Genomic DNA, 15,831 nt, shown 5'->3' with positions numbered 1-15,831 from the left:
GTGTACGTGCGTGTGCATGTAGGTGTTCGTGTGTGTGTGTGTGTAGGCGTTCGTGTGTGTGTGTGTGTAGGCGTTCGTGTGTGTGTGTGTGTAGGCGTTCGTGTGTGTGGGACATGGACGCGGACGCCACCGCCCAGCAAAAGTGGATTTCGGGGGACAGTGCTCAGGACCAGCCGCGCCGCCGCCGGTGGACGGTGGTGCTGCAGGCCTGGTCCAAGCTGAAAAAGGAACCACAACGCCAAAGACAGTCAAATGAAAGCAATAAGCAATCGTGATTGCTCAACAAAATATAGTTATATTCTTTTATTTCGGTACTTAAAATGAAGAGAAATATTTCAGGATCATGTGCTCTGCAATGTGACTTTTGATATCAAACAGCCGTTTATTGTCATCTACTAATTTGTTCTGTTTCTTTAGTGTGTACCATAGCCCGGGCCGATGTAACCCGATCATCAAAGCGCCGAACTCGTGGCTGAACAGTCGCGGGTTCGAAACCGGCCGGTCGAAGACCCTGCGTATTAAGTAATGGTGATTGGCTCATGTTAAATCTGTCGTAGTCACACGATCCTCCAAGTTCCTATTCTAAATCAGCAGGGCTATCCGAAGAGTTGACGGCACCAGGGGCGAAAATTCCTGGCGCCCCCTCCCCCCATACACTTACATTGAATTCGGGATTGGAAACCATAGTTCTTGTTCGTAAAAGCCTTGATGAAATGGATTTTTGCTCTCATTTTCATTTTAACCCCCCTTCCCCTCCCGTTACATATCACTCGACCTACAATCTTTACTAAGAATGAAGCTGAAAGTCTGGATGTCTGGATCTCTGACGCGCATAGCGCCTAGACCGTTCAGCCGATTTTCATGAAATTTGGCATAAAATTTGTTTGTAGCATGAGGGTGTGCACCTCGAAGCGATTTTTCGAAAATAAGATTTTGTTCTTTTTTTATTCCAATTATAAGAATATTTTTCAGAACAAATTATGATAACATGGGTGAGCAAATTACCATAATGTGAAGGAGCAAATTACCGTAACGTGGACGAGCATACTACCATAACATGAGTGAGCAAATTAACATAGCAAATTGGCGAGAAACTTATCATCCATTATTTGTAAACATACAGGCAAACCAAATGACCTTTTAATTTTCCACTGCGGGCAAAGCCGTGCGGGTACCGCTAGATTTTAAATAAAAAAAAGCAATCAATCCTGAATTTTTACGGCCGTCTTTGGAGCCTAGTCTATGTTGCTTACAGGAATTGTCACATGTATCAGCTTGGGCTCTTAACAGAACTTGCCTTCGTCGTCGACTCAGTGGCGCGATCAGAGATTTCCCTAAAAGGAGGAGTGTGAAGGTTTACAAGTTCTTTCTCCTATATATTGACTTGAAGTACTGGAAGCGGCAATATGACTTTAAACTAAATAGCTTCCCACTTGCGTCCGCGCCTCTGTCGAGGCCATAGATATAAAACATTCTTCTATAATCAGGACTAAAGCCCTAGTTCGCCATCTTGGGGATAAATGCCGCTCTCTTCCTGTCTGCTATGATGAAGTAGTGCGTTTTGCTTCTTGACTGTAAATTGACATGGTGTTGATAAGAAATCACAATTAAGAAGCAAAGCACGCTAATTTACTATTGCAGACATAAGACAAAAAGGGTGTTTAGCCCCCAAAATGGCGGACGTTTCGCTACTTTTAAGCTACGATCCAGGACTTTAATCAGACTATTTCTCATTGGCGTTCTGGTGCTGGAATATTTACAAATAGGCCCCTGCATCGAAAAGAGGAAGCATTAGCAGTGATACCCAAAAGTTGAGGAGCAGAGGCACAGTAACATTCTTATACCGGTAACAAATTAACTTATTTTTTTAAAGGCGTATGTCGTTGTCCTAGTGTGCTCGTAAATGCAGGAGTATTTGCTTAACGTTTGTTGCTTTTCTCCCCTTCCCCAGGCACCAGTATGCTTTTTTCGCAGATTGGAAGGCAATTAGTATTTACAACTGTAATAGATTCATGCAAAAGCAAAAAATGATAGCTTTAGCCTTTTTTCCAGAAAGTGAAGAATCACTATTATTTTTAAGAAACTCCCTCTGTCTTTCAAAAGCATTCTTCCACTAAAGATTTCGAAAAGAAAAAAAAGTTGTCAGTTCTGTGTAGTTGAAGTCGCCCAAAAAAAATAAATAAATGCAAAAATACAAAGGAGAAAAACTCCCATTTTTTATTCCCCCACATCCAAATATATGCTTGGAACAAAAAGCACTTATCTTTCGAAAGCATCAGCGTATTATCAAGATTTTCCGCAAGTTCTTCCGTCTGAAAAAAGCCTGGAGGGTAACCATTTTTTTTAAAAAAAGCGAGCTTGGGAGGGGGAGGAAGGGGAGAGCAGAGATATTATGTGAGTAGAGAAAACATAATAATAATGAAGAGTCGTCCCCACTTTTTATCTTTCTAAAACCTGTCGTTTCGCTTTTCCCTTCTTCAAAAACGGAGGTTCTGACCTCTCCGCCAGGTTCCCAGGCCTCGGGTCGATTACGTCACGAGCGCGCGTTCGTGAGGCCTCGTGTCAGAGGTCACGACACAAACCCGTAAAGTACGCCTACTCCTATCGTGTGCCGCGGTGTTGTGCCTTTTTTTTTCGCGCGGGCAGACAGCGCCGAGGAAAGTCTTGCCTGTTCTTCATTGCGCTGTCATCGTCCGTTCATTTTGCGAAAATTTTCCTCTCTGTATTTTTCCCACAAAACGGAACATTTGAGAATTTTAGGCAACTGCATAAAAATGCGCAAGTTTTTATATTTCGCGCTAACGACAGAAAATAGCGGTAATGATCTCTTAAACATGAAGAATTCATGTAGTATTATGTTTTTCAATGCACAAGTTTACTAAGGTATATTTGGCTGGAGTGCTCCCCCCCCCCCCAACAGCAATAGCGCACCCCCCTCCCAAAATATCAAGAAGATACCCCAAAAAATGAGAAAAATACCCCCCAAAACACCCTCCTCCTTAAAAATTGCAATGGCGCAGTCTGCGCCATGAACCCTCCCTCCCTTCCCCCTAGGTGGGCACCCCTGTATTTGGTGCTAATTTAAAATCAGAACGAATTTCCTGATTCTTGTACGATTTCATACAATTTGCCAGGATGAGCGCGAACAAAAGCAGAAAAGCACAGCCGTACCAACCTTTTCTCGAAGCTACTCAATCTACTTTAAACTCCGTGTAATTTCGTTGTGGATAACGCTAAGAACAAGAAACTTGAATTTGTAGTGACAAAGGGAACTATGACTAGCCATATTCGCATACTACGTGTTATTTATACTTACGGTTTACGAACTATTGCCAGTCAAAGTTCTTGAACTATGTCACTTGACACACTCATCCATCATCAAAAATCTAAGGTACTTCTAGCAAACCGCAGACCCACAAACCTCAAGCTCTAAATTTAGTTTTAAAGGACAGAAACATCCCGAGAGTTTAATTACGTGACGTATAGTAGTTTTGCAGCTGCCTTCCCCATATTGTTAGTTATGGAGCTGTATCGCTATTAAATAAGAAATCCTTCACCGGTCATTCGGAATTTGGCACTGTTAAATTTTATTTTGAAATTTTGGACTTTCACAATAATATGCACATTTCTCATTATAACTACTTTTTTCCTCGAACCCGCAACCGGATTCAAATATCTCTTCATATTAAAAAAATGTAAGGTCAAAGAAAATTTTGAAAGGAAGTCTATGGCGGACCTGCGTCCCTGAGACCACATAGCACCTGCACCTACAGCTTTGAAATTTTGTACGAAATTACTTCGAGCCCTGTGGCTTGCACCTGGGGGTTTTGTTTCTTAAAATTCAAATTAGTTTGTCTGTAATTAATTTTTTACGCTCAAATTTGCTTAAATTGCCTATTGAAGGGGTGAAAAACTACTTGCACATCCTCATATAAATAATAGCCGATGATAAAGTAACCCGCGTGTTTTCAACACTGAAACTCACGCCACGGATGGTTTGATAATACTTTTTAATTCGCAACTCCAACGAACTATAGGGGGCACTGCAGTCACTGTCTAATGGCCGACTTAAAAACTAAAACAAACGCATGTGGTAACGAAGAAAATGCTAAAAGTGTTGTGATTTTTGTTGTTATGTATGATTTTTTCGCTTTATTCATTTGAAAAGATTTTTCAAAGTCTTTTGGTTATTCTGACCCATATAGAAAGAGATTAGAAACCAAAAAGTATTACGAAAGTAAACAATTAATGCAGAACACACAGTAAGTTGTTCTGAAGCAGCCATTTTCGCGATGTTGAATTCGGAATTCATAAATTTTTGGTTCGCTTCGAACGGCATTTTCATTTTGTACCGTTTTTTCTATACATTAGTACATATTAAGTTCAGTTTCGTGACATTTCCGGCATTTGTTGACATTTTTGTCACATAGTGCACATACGTGGCAGACTGTCAAGAGTAACGTTTAACACTAGATAATTCATTTCTATGACTATATGATTGGATATCCAAAGAAATCATGCATTTAATTCATTCGTCATGGAAATGATTTACCTGATATGCGAAATCTTGTCAAGATACATTATTCTTTCACACAATTTTAAAACCATAACCCTATAAACAGATTTTTGGCGAACTTTTATTTTTTATTGTTCAAATTCTTAACGTTCTTTCTGGATTTTTCAATCTGTTCTGCGATAAATATTTTCAAGAAAATTTATTTGCATACTGTCCATTTCAGTAGGATACTGTAGTAACAAAGGTTATTTAAATCATTTATGTGGAATTAGGTTAAGGAAAAGTGTCCAGTCAATGTTGTTAAGTTCGTTTTTTTTTCATCGAATTGAAAAACTGATATTTATTCAAATTCACTCAGAACAAAATAAATAAAATGTGTACTCACAGTTTATATATTGTGGTAGTTTTCTTTTCAGTTGATTGACCATTATTTCTTTTTACTTATCGAATTCTGTAATCTTACTATCATTTTATTCCACTCATGAAAAAAATTAAAAATGGTTTAACTAAAAACGCGGAATCTCGCCAAGGCTACTTTGCTCGCACAATACTAAAACTATAACCCTAAACAAATTTGGCGAAACCTTTCAGCTGAGAATAAAAGGAATAAAGTAAATTCTTTCTCGGTTAATCATTTTTCATTTTGTTCTACGATAATAAATTCAAGAAAATATTTTGCATACTGTCCATTCCAACTAAATGCTGCTGTAAAATATGATTAGTTAAATTAATTTAAGATTAAAAAAAACTCATATTCTTACAAATTCATACAAAACAATAAAAAATTTTACCTGGTATAACGTTATCCAATTTTGTTAATCCAGAGTTTTCTTGTTTACGCTTCCACCATTTAATACTTTTTGAAAGAAATAAGGAAAACTAACATTATTTTGAGAAGCTCGAGAATACTACTAAGGGACGAATTAATTTCTGTAGCTGAAAGCAAACTAAGACACATCGATTGCGTTAATAAATACTCAGAACAAGCTGCCTGTGTTTACGTCAACAGACACACATGGAACGCAACGTGGCAATGTTTTAGTTTCATTTGCAGTTTTGTAAATCACCGCAAGGTAGCGTATTCGAGCGCTGGAGTTCCGAATTAACGCAATCGATGTGTCTTAGTTTGCTTTCAGCTACAGGAATTAATTCGTCCCTTAGTAGTATTCTCGAGCTTCTCAAAATAATGTTAGTTTTCATTATTTCCTTAATAATTGGTGAAAGCGAAAATTCTGGATTAACAAACTTGGATAACGTTATACAAGGTAAAAAATTTTATTGTTTTGTATGAATTTGTAAGAATATGGGTTTTTTTTTAATCTTAAATTAATTAAACTTACCATATTTTACAGCAGCATTTAGTTGGAATGGACAGTATGCAAAATATTTTCTTGAATATATTATCGTAGAACAAAATGAATAACCGAGAAAGAATTTACTTTATTCCTTTTATTCTCAGCTGAAAGGTTTCGCCAAATTTGTTTAGGGTTATAGTTTTAGTATAATGCGAGCAAAGTAGCCTTTGCGAGATTTCGCGTTTTTAATTAAACCATTTTTAATTTTTTTCATGAGTGGAATAAAATGGTAGTAAGATTACAGAATTCGATTAGTGAAAATAAATAATGGTCAATCAACTGAAAAGAAAACTACCACCATATATCCGTGAGAATTTTATTGATGATTTGCATAACATGACACAATTAAATCGTAACTCAGAAATTAGAAAAATCAAAACAGAAAATTTTTAAATTAACCGATTCGGGAATTCGAGAGAAATAACTCAGCTACAAATGGAAAACAATAAGCTCTAGCCAAGCAAGGCAAAAAAGTATCATCTTCTTTCGATAACAATTTGTAATGTCATATTGAATTTTCTAGCATTAATTGTTATTCTTGTCAGGCCACAATTATTATTTAGTTTTATCAAGAATAGATAAATATCGAATTCAACATCGTGGAAATAGCTGCTTAGAACTACGAACTACGTAGTTTGCATTAGTCTTTGACGTTTAGTAACGCTTCTTGAATTCTCATTTCTTTCTACGTGGGCCAGAATATCCACAAGACTTTGAAAATTAATTTAAAAAGGATAAAGCGAAAAAATCATACGTACGAACAAAAATCACAACACTTTTAGCATTTTCTTCGTTACCATGTGCGTTTGTTTTAGTTTTTAAGTCCGCCATTAGACAGTGACTTCAGTGCCCCCTATCAGGGGCGGCAAATAGGGGGGTCAAGAGGGGGCGGTCGCACCCCCAAATTTTTTGAGCAGAATGATAGAAAATGGGTGAATTCAATTTATGTCAGTCGAAAATCAATGTTCATAAAAAAAATCTTGTTGGTTCTCAGTAATTATTTGATGAAACTCGACACATTCCCAGACTAGAAAAAGTGTTTTTCGTTATTTGGCTGATTACTTAGAAATTCTTGAAGTATTTTCCGGCCTTTTCAGAACATAGAAAACTGATAGTGAACCATGGCTTATTTTAACTAAAGAAGACATTTCCTCATATAGGCTAAATATTTCATACTTGTGTGCCCAGTGTAATAATGGTATGACCAATATGAGATGCCCGTGCAAAGTGGTGTGGCTGTATGATTTTCACAAGGAAATTCCCTTGATATTTTACATTCACTTTTACTCTCATTTTTTAAGTGTATATTTATTTGATGAGTGTTCATCGCTTTCTTCTGATAGAAACACGTTTCAGCTGCTCAATGCATTATATGCTTTCATAGAAATTTCTTAAAAATGCATGTGATTATTGAATTTGAAAAAAAAAACATATCAACGAATATATTTTATGGGGCTCTATATTTATGCAATCTCGAAGTGACACAAGAGGGTCTCCAAGAGAGTTAAAACCATAAAAACATTTCTCTATAACTTTAAAGCAGTGATTTGACAACTGAAAGAAGTATTGCTAAACGATTCTTTCAATGGTGAAAACGCTCATGCCCTTTAGCATGTATGAATTCCTTTGAATTTTTGTTCAATTTGTTTGCATTGAGGAAAGTTTTTGAAAAATACTTTACATCAAACCATCGTCAATCCGCTACCCTTAATTTTCGGACTATTCAAGCCACAGTTCAATCTACAATTAAAACTGAAAATAGATTTTATATACATGTATATTTCAATCAAGTGTGAAACGACTGTTCAAAAAATTTTTTCCTCCGAGCCAAAAAAAAGTGACAAAAATCCACATGATGATGTGAAGTCAAACATTGATTTTTTAATATTTTGTATGACGTAATATATTCAGTTTCGAATGAAATTAACACAAGATTTGATGATAATTATTTTTCTATATGGTTGGCTCTATATTATCTCTATTGGATTTTGAAAACAAAAAATAAAATGTTTCAATTATGAGTAAAATTTTTAGCATGAGGCACAAAATATACAAGCAATATACTGACAGACCGGTTCACATCCAGAGACTGCAGTTTCGTCCTTGTTATGGAATCATCAGTCTGGAATAGTGAATAACAGTTCTGGAGGCAGATGACATTTCATTGAAGTTGGGAGCGTCGAAATGAAGAAATTATTCAATGATGAAAATTTAAGCTCCTCTCAATTTTTGAAGATGCCTGGGTGATTTATTTAGAAGAGCAAGATATAAAATGTGTTTTCATACAAAACTTTGTTACTTCAATTATTTTTTAACTATTCCAATCAGCTCAGCTAGTAGAGAAATATTTATTTATGTCTCAGGAGGTTAGAGAATTATTTTCGAAGCACAATGGGCAAAAAAAAAAAAGTTTTCTATTTAGCTGTACTGACAAGATAAAACAGCACAACACTAGGCACCAATAGATTAGTAACACGATTCCCTGCTCTTCCGAATTCCAAAAATCATGCATTAAAACTTTTCCAAAAGGTATAAAACTTTTAGTATCGAGATTTTTTGTATGATTACTTATTAGAAAATGAATCAAAATTTTAATTGTTTCTAAACACTAATTTTCATTCATATTAAATCAATTTTATGACCACTTCCCGTTAGCTAATGTGTGTTTGGTACCGCATTGTGGTAATACATATTTAAGAAACTAGACCCCCCAAATGAAATGCTGAGATGCCGCCCCTGCCCCCTATAGTTTGTTGGAGTTGCGAATAGCGTTTAACATGCAGGGAAATGCTTTATCGTGATAAGGCTGAACTCGATCCGGTGACTTAACTGTTTTACTGGTAAGACCGTCATTTTAGGAGAATAAAGAAACTTAAAAATGGTCAACAATGACTGCTATCTACTGGAGTTAATGTTTAATCGGAGTTAGGGTTACACTGCCAAATTTAACTTAAAACTAACAAAATATCACCAAACAGGCAATCGCTGCGTTCAAATGTACATAGAAGCAAATTTTCACCCGTCATACCATGACGGACGACTTACTAGTATCGTTGGAAAAGGTAGAATTTTCCGCGTTCTACGCAAGTTGTTTCAATGCTCTAACTTAAATACAGCGAGAGTAATTTGCGTTTTACTCAATTCAAGCCCGAGTTAAGAGCAAAATATATTACTAAAGACCACGAAAATGAAAGGGACTTTTCAAACGTACACAACCGCAGTTTTGCAATGATGCGGAACCTTATATCCCTTATCGCTTTGCAAGTTGGTACAAATTATTTTGAAACTCGGGGAAGGGGTGCTTTTTGTTCCGAAGGAAGCTCATAATGCGTTTTTAAACTGTTTCTTTCCAATTGACGATTTAAATTTTTGCGAATCAAATAAGATTGCGAAGCAATCTTCGGGGGTTGGTGAGCGTCAAACAGGGGGCAGAGCCCCCTACTAATTCAAATAAACTGTGGGAGGCGCTGTCTCTGTCTAATAGCTGTTGAAAGAAGTAAAGCCTCGACCGATCCACTGACGTAGGATACGACTTGTCCAATGAAACATCTGGTTTGTCCGTGCAAAATAGGAATGTTTTATTTATCTCTTAGCTAATTTCTTACATCACCCTAAGGGGGCGTATTGAAGCTCTGCAACTGCGAATAAAATCGTTCAGCCGTTAAGAAAGTAAGTGCCACAACGTTTTCCAGAATGTAGAAGAAAAAAAAAGATGGCTAGAAATCTGTGATCGCGGCTAAGTGACACAACGCGCTGTCAGTGGTCTACCAATGTTGTAGTGAAACATACCTAAATTTGATGATGCATAAGGAGAATGAGACGTGAAGTCGAGTTGCATCACTTTTCTTTTGGGCTGATAGAATCCTTGAAATTTTCAAGCAATGATAAGTCGCCCCATCTCTGGAAAACACCCAACCATTTTTTCCTCAACGCTTTAATCGCTCGTCTACATAATGCGAGGGTGAGAATCATTACTTTTCCCGGAATCTTAGAAAAAGCGGGAGGCTGCCTCTGGGAGGGAAAATGCGAGCTTGATAAATAGAAGCAAGCATCTCCACCAATGAGAGGCGTTGAGTGGAGCGCTCCATGCGGTCCTTTATACACAAGCGAAATCCCTGGCCTTTGTACGTGCGCTGACTATTAAAATTGTAGATAGACTTCAAGCATATTTTATACAATAGAGGAAGCATCAAGCATATTTTAAAAGAAATGTGATACTTGCATTAGTATTTATGGTTGCGTTGTAGCGGAAATCATATATATATATATATATATATATTTAAGAATGACACAATGCAGAGAACTCAGATAATAATAGAAAATTTTCTAATAACCACTAGAATATAAATCTTTCTAATTCATATTCATTCTACTAGAACTACATGAAAATATGGCTGCAAAAAAAAAAAAGAAAAAAAGATGAACAGGATCAGTTCAATATATTTTTTTTATTTTTTATGAGCTTGTAAAAATGTAAAATACTTACGGTTGCTGCAAAACCTTCAAGTTTTCATGTATCACCGTTATCAGCATTGATAGTTAAAAAAAAAATCTTATTGTATGCGCCATCTATTGAGTAACTAGATAACAGAGCTATAAATCGCTTGCTACACCAATACCCATATATTATTGTTCCTGGTATAGTAGTATAGTAGATAAACATTTAAGAACCGTTGTTTGATACCGACTCCGACTCCGCAGCCCTGGTTATAACTACGTTGTATTATCATTATAATTATCTTTTAGTTATAATGTAATATTTAGGTAAGTCTTATACAATCAATCAAACATGACGTTTTTCAAAATGCAATCAAGGATTTTTTTTTTTTTTTTCCTTTTCTGGAGATCGTTTGTGCTAAAACAGAAAAATCAGGTACCGAAAACTGACTTTTCCAAATTTTACTTAGATAAGTGATAACTATTACTCATAGGACCAAAAGAAACTTCACTAGAATTATTTTTTTACGGAATTTGTTCGTACATTATTTACTGTTTCGGAATCGATGCAATGGAGGAATTTGTTTTACCTAAAAAGAAATAAAAACAGTGAATGTTTTATTTATAAATAACATTTTTAAAAGCTTTCTAAAACAATAAAAGCTGAGCATGTAAAAGGGAAAGAGGCAGCATGATGTAAAATTCTATGTCCAATACTTTCTTGCACAAGAATACAGGTCTCGTAAGTTGTTCTTTAAACCAGTGGCGGATACAATAAATGGGTCATGGGGGTCATGCCCCCCCCCCCCAAAAAAAAACGTCGACAACAGTATCCGTCCACATTATGTTCAAAAACTTTATGCATAAAATGTAAACGAAAACAGTAGCTTTTCAATTCATTAATTATACTCTATAACAAAAAAAAAAAAAAAATCGACGCACCAAGAAGCAATCATCCGACTGCTTTGAAATTTTGTATACATGAATGTTTTGATCAGATATGCAAATGATTAAAATTTAGTGCCCAATGAATGAATAGTTTGATCTCCAGCGCATTGAAACTGCACATCCAGCAGATGTATATAAAGAGCAGTTCTTCAACAGTTGTTAAAACTTTGGGTTTGATTTCGATTCAAATTACCTTTCAACAACTTAACAATGCCTCGCCACGTGGTTCTTGCTCATTGTGAGCAACTGTCAGAGTTTAAAAGAGGTCGTATCATTGGATTGAAAGAGGCCGGTTGGTCAAATCGGAGAATCGCTCGTCATTTGAGTCGAAGTGATACGGCGATTCGAAGATGCTGGCAAGGATGGGTAGATAATGGCAGAGTTCAGCGTCAGGATGGTAGCGGTCGACCTAGGGTCACAACAGATCGTGATGACAGAGTGATTGTCTGATCAGCTGTCACAGCGCTTTCTTCATCTCTATGAACCATCAGACACTCAACTCAAACACCAGTGTCTATCATGACCATTTACAGACGGTTGGGACACATCGAAATCTACGCTCGCGCCGACCGTTGAGCCACCTGCCACTGATGCCTACACAATGCCGAGCCAGATTACAGTGGTGCATGGCTCGATCAGGTTGGAATGGTGCCGACTGGGGAAGTATAGTCTTCAGCGACGAATCCCGCTTTCAACTGTGTCATGATGATCATCGAAGCCGTGTTTGGAGACACCCAGGGCAGAGTGGGGATCCTGGTTTCACTTTTGCACGCCACACTGGCCCTCAACAGGGCATTATGGTCTGGGGTGCCATTTCTTTTGATAACTGGACCCCTTTGGTCGTAATTAGAGGTACAATTACTGCACAGTGGTACGTCGACGACATTCTAAGACCTGTTTTGCTGCTGTTTCTTTTGCAGTAACCTCGGCTGGTTTTCTGCATGACAACGCCAGATAACATACGGCCCGTGTCGCTATGAACTGTCTGTTCGCTTGTCAAACTCTTCCATGGCAAGCCAGATCGCCAGATCTCTCTCCCATCGAGCATGTCTGGGGTATGGTGGGATGGCGATTGCATCTGGCAAGGAATGTTGATAACCTCGTCCGACAATTGGAGCGAATTTGGCCCGGAAATACCGCAGGACACTCTCCGTGAGCTTTATCGGTGTTTGCCACGTCGTACTTCAGTTTGTATCCAGGCAGGCTAGAGGCGGGTCAATACCTTATTGAACTTGTTACTGTAACTCTGACTAAATTATTCAATAATTTTGAGAATTTAATCATTTACTATTCTGTGCATTGTGTTCCTATCCACGAGTTGTTGTCTCAATCGGATGACTCCTTCTTGGTGCGTCGATTTTTTTTTTTTTTTTTTTTTTTTTTGTTATAGAGTGTATTTTGAAAGTAAATGTCTGAACTACCACTTCGTTTCATTGCTTATAAAATTAATTTGCAAAGTTCATCCCCATTTAGGTGCCTTATTCCTGACCAATTTCGTGCTTTTTATTGACTTACAAGTATTTTAAAGTTTTCGTCGTACACAAAACCGTAGGTTCATTTAGGGCAGGGAAGAATGCCCCCTCCCCCCAAAAAGTGGTTTTCTGTATCCGTACCTGCTGTTAATGCAATAACATTGCCTATTCGTTTCTAATATTTAAATGGAAGAATAATTCTAAATTCCACCCATTTTCCAAGGCATCTAACTCATCCTTATGATTATACCTTTTGTTTAAAAACTGGGCGTTTTAAGCTTTAAACAACTGCGTGCGCTAAATTCCCTTCCTTTTTTAGGATGATTCTTTCCTACCAAAATGCGAGGTCTCGCCTGTCATTGTCCTGTCTCTCAAATGACTGCTTATCTTTGTTGCTGGCGCACTTCGTGCGTTGAGTTGTGCTCTTCCTTTTTTTCCCATTTTTCTTCTTCAACAACTATTTGTCAGAGTTTGAAAGCAGACGCTTTTGACAACACCCTCACATTTTTCGTTTATTTATTTCTTTTTTCCTCTTCACATGAAAGCTTAAAACACCCACATAATGGGAGTGAATTTAGATGTTTTTATTTGCATTATGAAGTTTAAAAGTTTTTCACGTACTTTGGAAAACACTTTTTTTTTTCGTCGATTTTTTTTTTCCTTGTCTGAAAGTGTCCGGTTTCTATCTTACAAAAAATTCGAAATGAAGCCAGGATAGCCGGAGAACCTTTATTTTTAAATTGATTTGCAGCCGAAGTTATTTTTGCGTGATTGATAGAAACAGAAGGGAATGTATAGGCGAAAAAAATGCTTAAAGATATTTCATTAAATAATTATGCGAAGATTATTTTAATATTAAAACGGTAACACCTTCCAACCAGCATTAAACGAAATAAACTGAAAAAATCAGTCAGAAGCATATTTTGTGGTATTTCGTCTGCCAGTTTAATTTAATTTCGAAAACCTTTATGCGCATTTCGAATAAAATGTGGGGGCGCTGAAGTCTCTGGCTAAGGCGGCTGAAAGAGGTAAACCCAAGACCACCCTCTTACGTAGGATATGACATTCCATCTTTGAAAGCGACATGTATTAATTACGTTATAAAAGCACAGTCATCCAGAAAAATGGATGAGCTCATCAAATAAAGAACTGTTGACTCAGTGGAAAAAACTGAGTGAGATCAATTTTGTCTACCTCAGTTTAAAAAGAGGCGTCTTTTGAATCGAAGAATTTGGATGTTATGTTCGGATGACTTGACATGAAGTTGCTCAGAAAATTGATAGCACTTCAATTTAAGGGAAACGTGAATAGTTTGTCAAATTTGCACAAAAAAAATCAATACCTTTTCACAAAATACAACTCCATAGCACAAGGAGCAGTTTGTAATCAACAATTTGCATAAATATTTTAGGAATTTTTTCATTGTTTATTGAATGACACTATTCATGCAGGGTATACAACTTATAACTACTCATTTGTTTGAAGTAAGTAAATAAGGGCTGACAAGCAAAAAAAAAAAAAAAAAAAAGCAGCAAGGATTAGTATATTGTAGTGCCATTGTTTTTTCAAAATTTATATAACCTAAAATTAGCCTGAATTCTGCTTAATGGGCCAAAATTACACTGGGAAAAAATTGCATGATCTGACTGCCCGTAAGCTCCCACGCAAATTACGCCTTTATTAAAATTCAGGTATTCGTGTCCGGTAATTCATACTATCCGAAAAAATCCAGTTATTAATAATTACAAAAAAAAAAAAAAAAAGAGCCGTTTCGTTGAGCTTTTCTTTCATTATGAGTATGAGAGTTGATCATTCAGCATGATTTTAAAACAAAAGAAAAGTACGTAACTATAACTAAATATACTTAAACATTATCAAGCTCACTTTAATTTACATTAATCCTGTAAAATGGATGAAACATAGTTACCTAATGTCTAAATATTTTGCTATGCTATATGTTTGCTTTGCTTCGTCTCTTTCATGCTTTGTCACTCAAGCGTGAAAAAAGCTCTTTAGTATCGCGTGAACTAGAGTTGTGGCATTAAATTAACGTTTCGAGCTTTTCTTTTGCATTTTGTATGATTACAGTTATATTCAAGTTATTTTTGTATGATGATGTTTTGCGTAGAACTAAGTTCTGAACGAAAGCAGTGTATGGGGTCGTCCACAAATGCTGTCCTGCTATGAAGGAGGGGGGGACATGAAATTGTGACAAGGAGGAGCGGACCTACATAAACAGTAAGCAAAATAAATAAAGTAAAGTTAAAACATACAAATTATAAAGCATAAATTACAAACGTCATAACAAAACATTAAGAAAATCTTGACTATAGTTGTTCAACATGAGTTAGTAGTAAATTCAACACTAAAGAGCGCCAAAGGCACTGTCCGCAGTGTTATTTAACTGGTTTAGTATGGAGTACAAACACAAATATGTATTAAACAGTAATATTTACAAATTAATTTTACACAAGTAATAAATATTTCACACAGAACAATAATTCAACTGTTTAACTCCAGAAAAAAAAACACAATAACTCGCATTGAAACATTTTATAGTATAAAAATACAATACAAAATCCCCCCTCCCGGTTGGCAAGTCAGTATATTTTATCATAATTATTGATAGAATGTTCTGATAGAATGTATTGATAGTTCATTAAACAGCCGCGGTGCCAAGTAAAAGAATTGCTTTTTAATAATCGTTTTATTTGGTTTTATAACTTTATATTGTTTACCTGAAATTCGTTGTATGTTGTATTCGTTGTTATATTGTTGTTAGGTAAAAAATGTTATGTATACAATATTCTCTGTGCATATATTTCTCTGATATTATAGATTTTCTCTGACTCTTGTAAAATAGTATCGTTTTTATTAAGTTCTTGTTTAGATCCACAAGTTATTTTCAAAATTTTTGCATAAGTTCTATTTAAATTGGTAATATTTGTTTCATAATCACCTCCCCATGCACAAATACCATACGTAATTATTGAGTTTATCCAAGCATAACCTGTACCTAGGATTTCGCAAAGGGAGGGTTTTATGTTTTTTCTTCCCTAAATCCCTTTTTAGAAAAACATATTAGTGTGTCAAATAATTCCTT

At 36.2% G+C, this 15,831-nt stretch overlaps 1 protein-coding gene across 2 annotated transcripts in view; it reads left to right on the top strand.

Annotated features, from left to right (window-relative positions):
* Nucleotides 1-15,831, top strand: part of LOC129230110 (meteorin-like protein) — a 246,092-nt gene that overhangs the window by 40,913 nt on the left and 189,348 nt on the right. The gene's annotated exons all lie outside the window — the stretch shown is intronic.

The sequence above is a fragment of the Uloborus diversus genome, chromosome 1 (assembly GCF_026930045.1).
Source record: "Uloborus diversus isolate 005 chromosome 1, Udiv.v.3.1, whole genome shotgun sequence".
Lineage (NCBI taxonomy): Eukaryota > Metazoa > Arthropoda > Arachnida > Araneae > Uloboridae > Uloborus > Uloborus diversus.
Note: the sequence above shows the minus strand (reverse complement) of the source record. Positions and strands in the feature narration are given on the sequence as shown.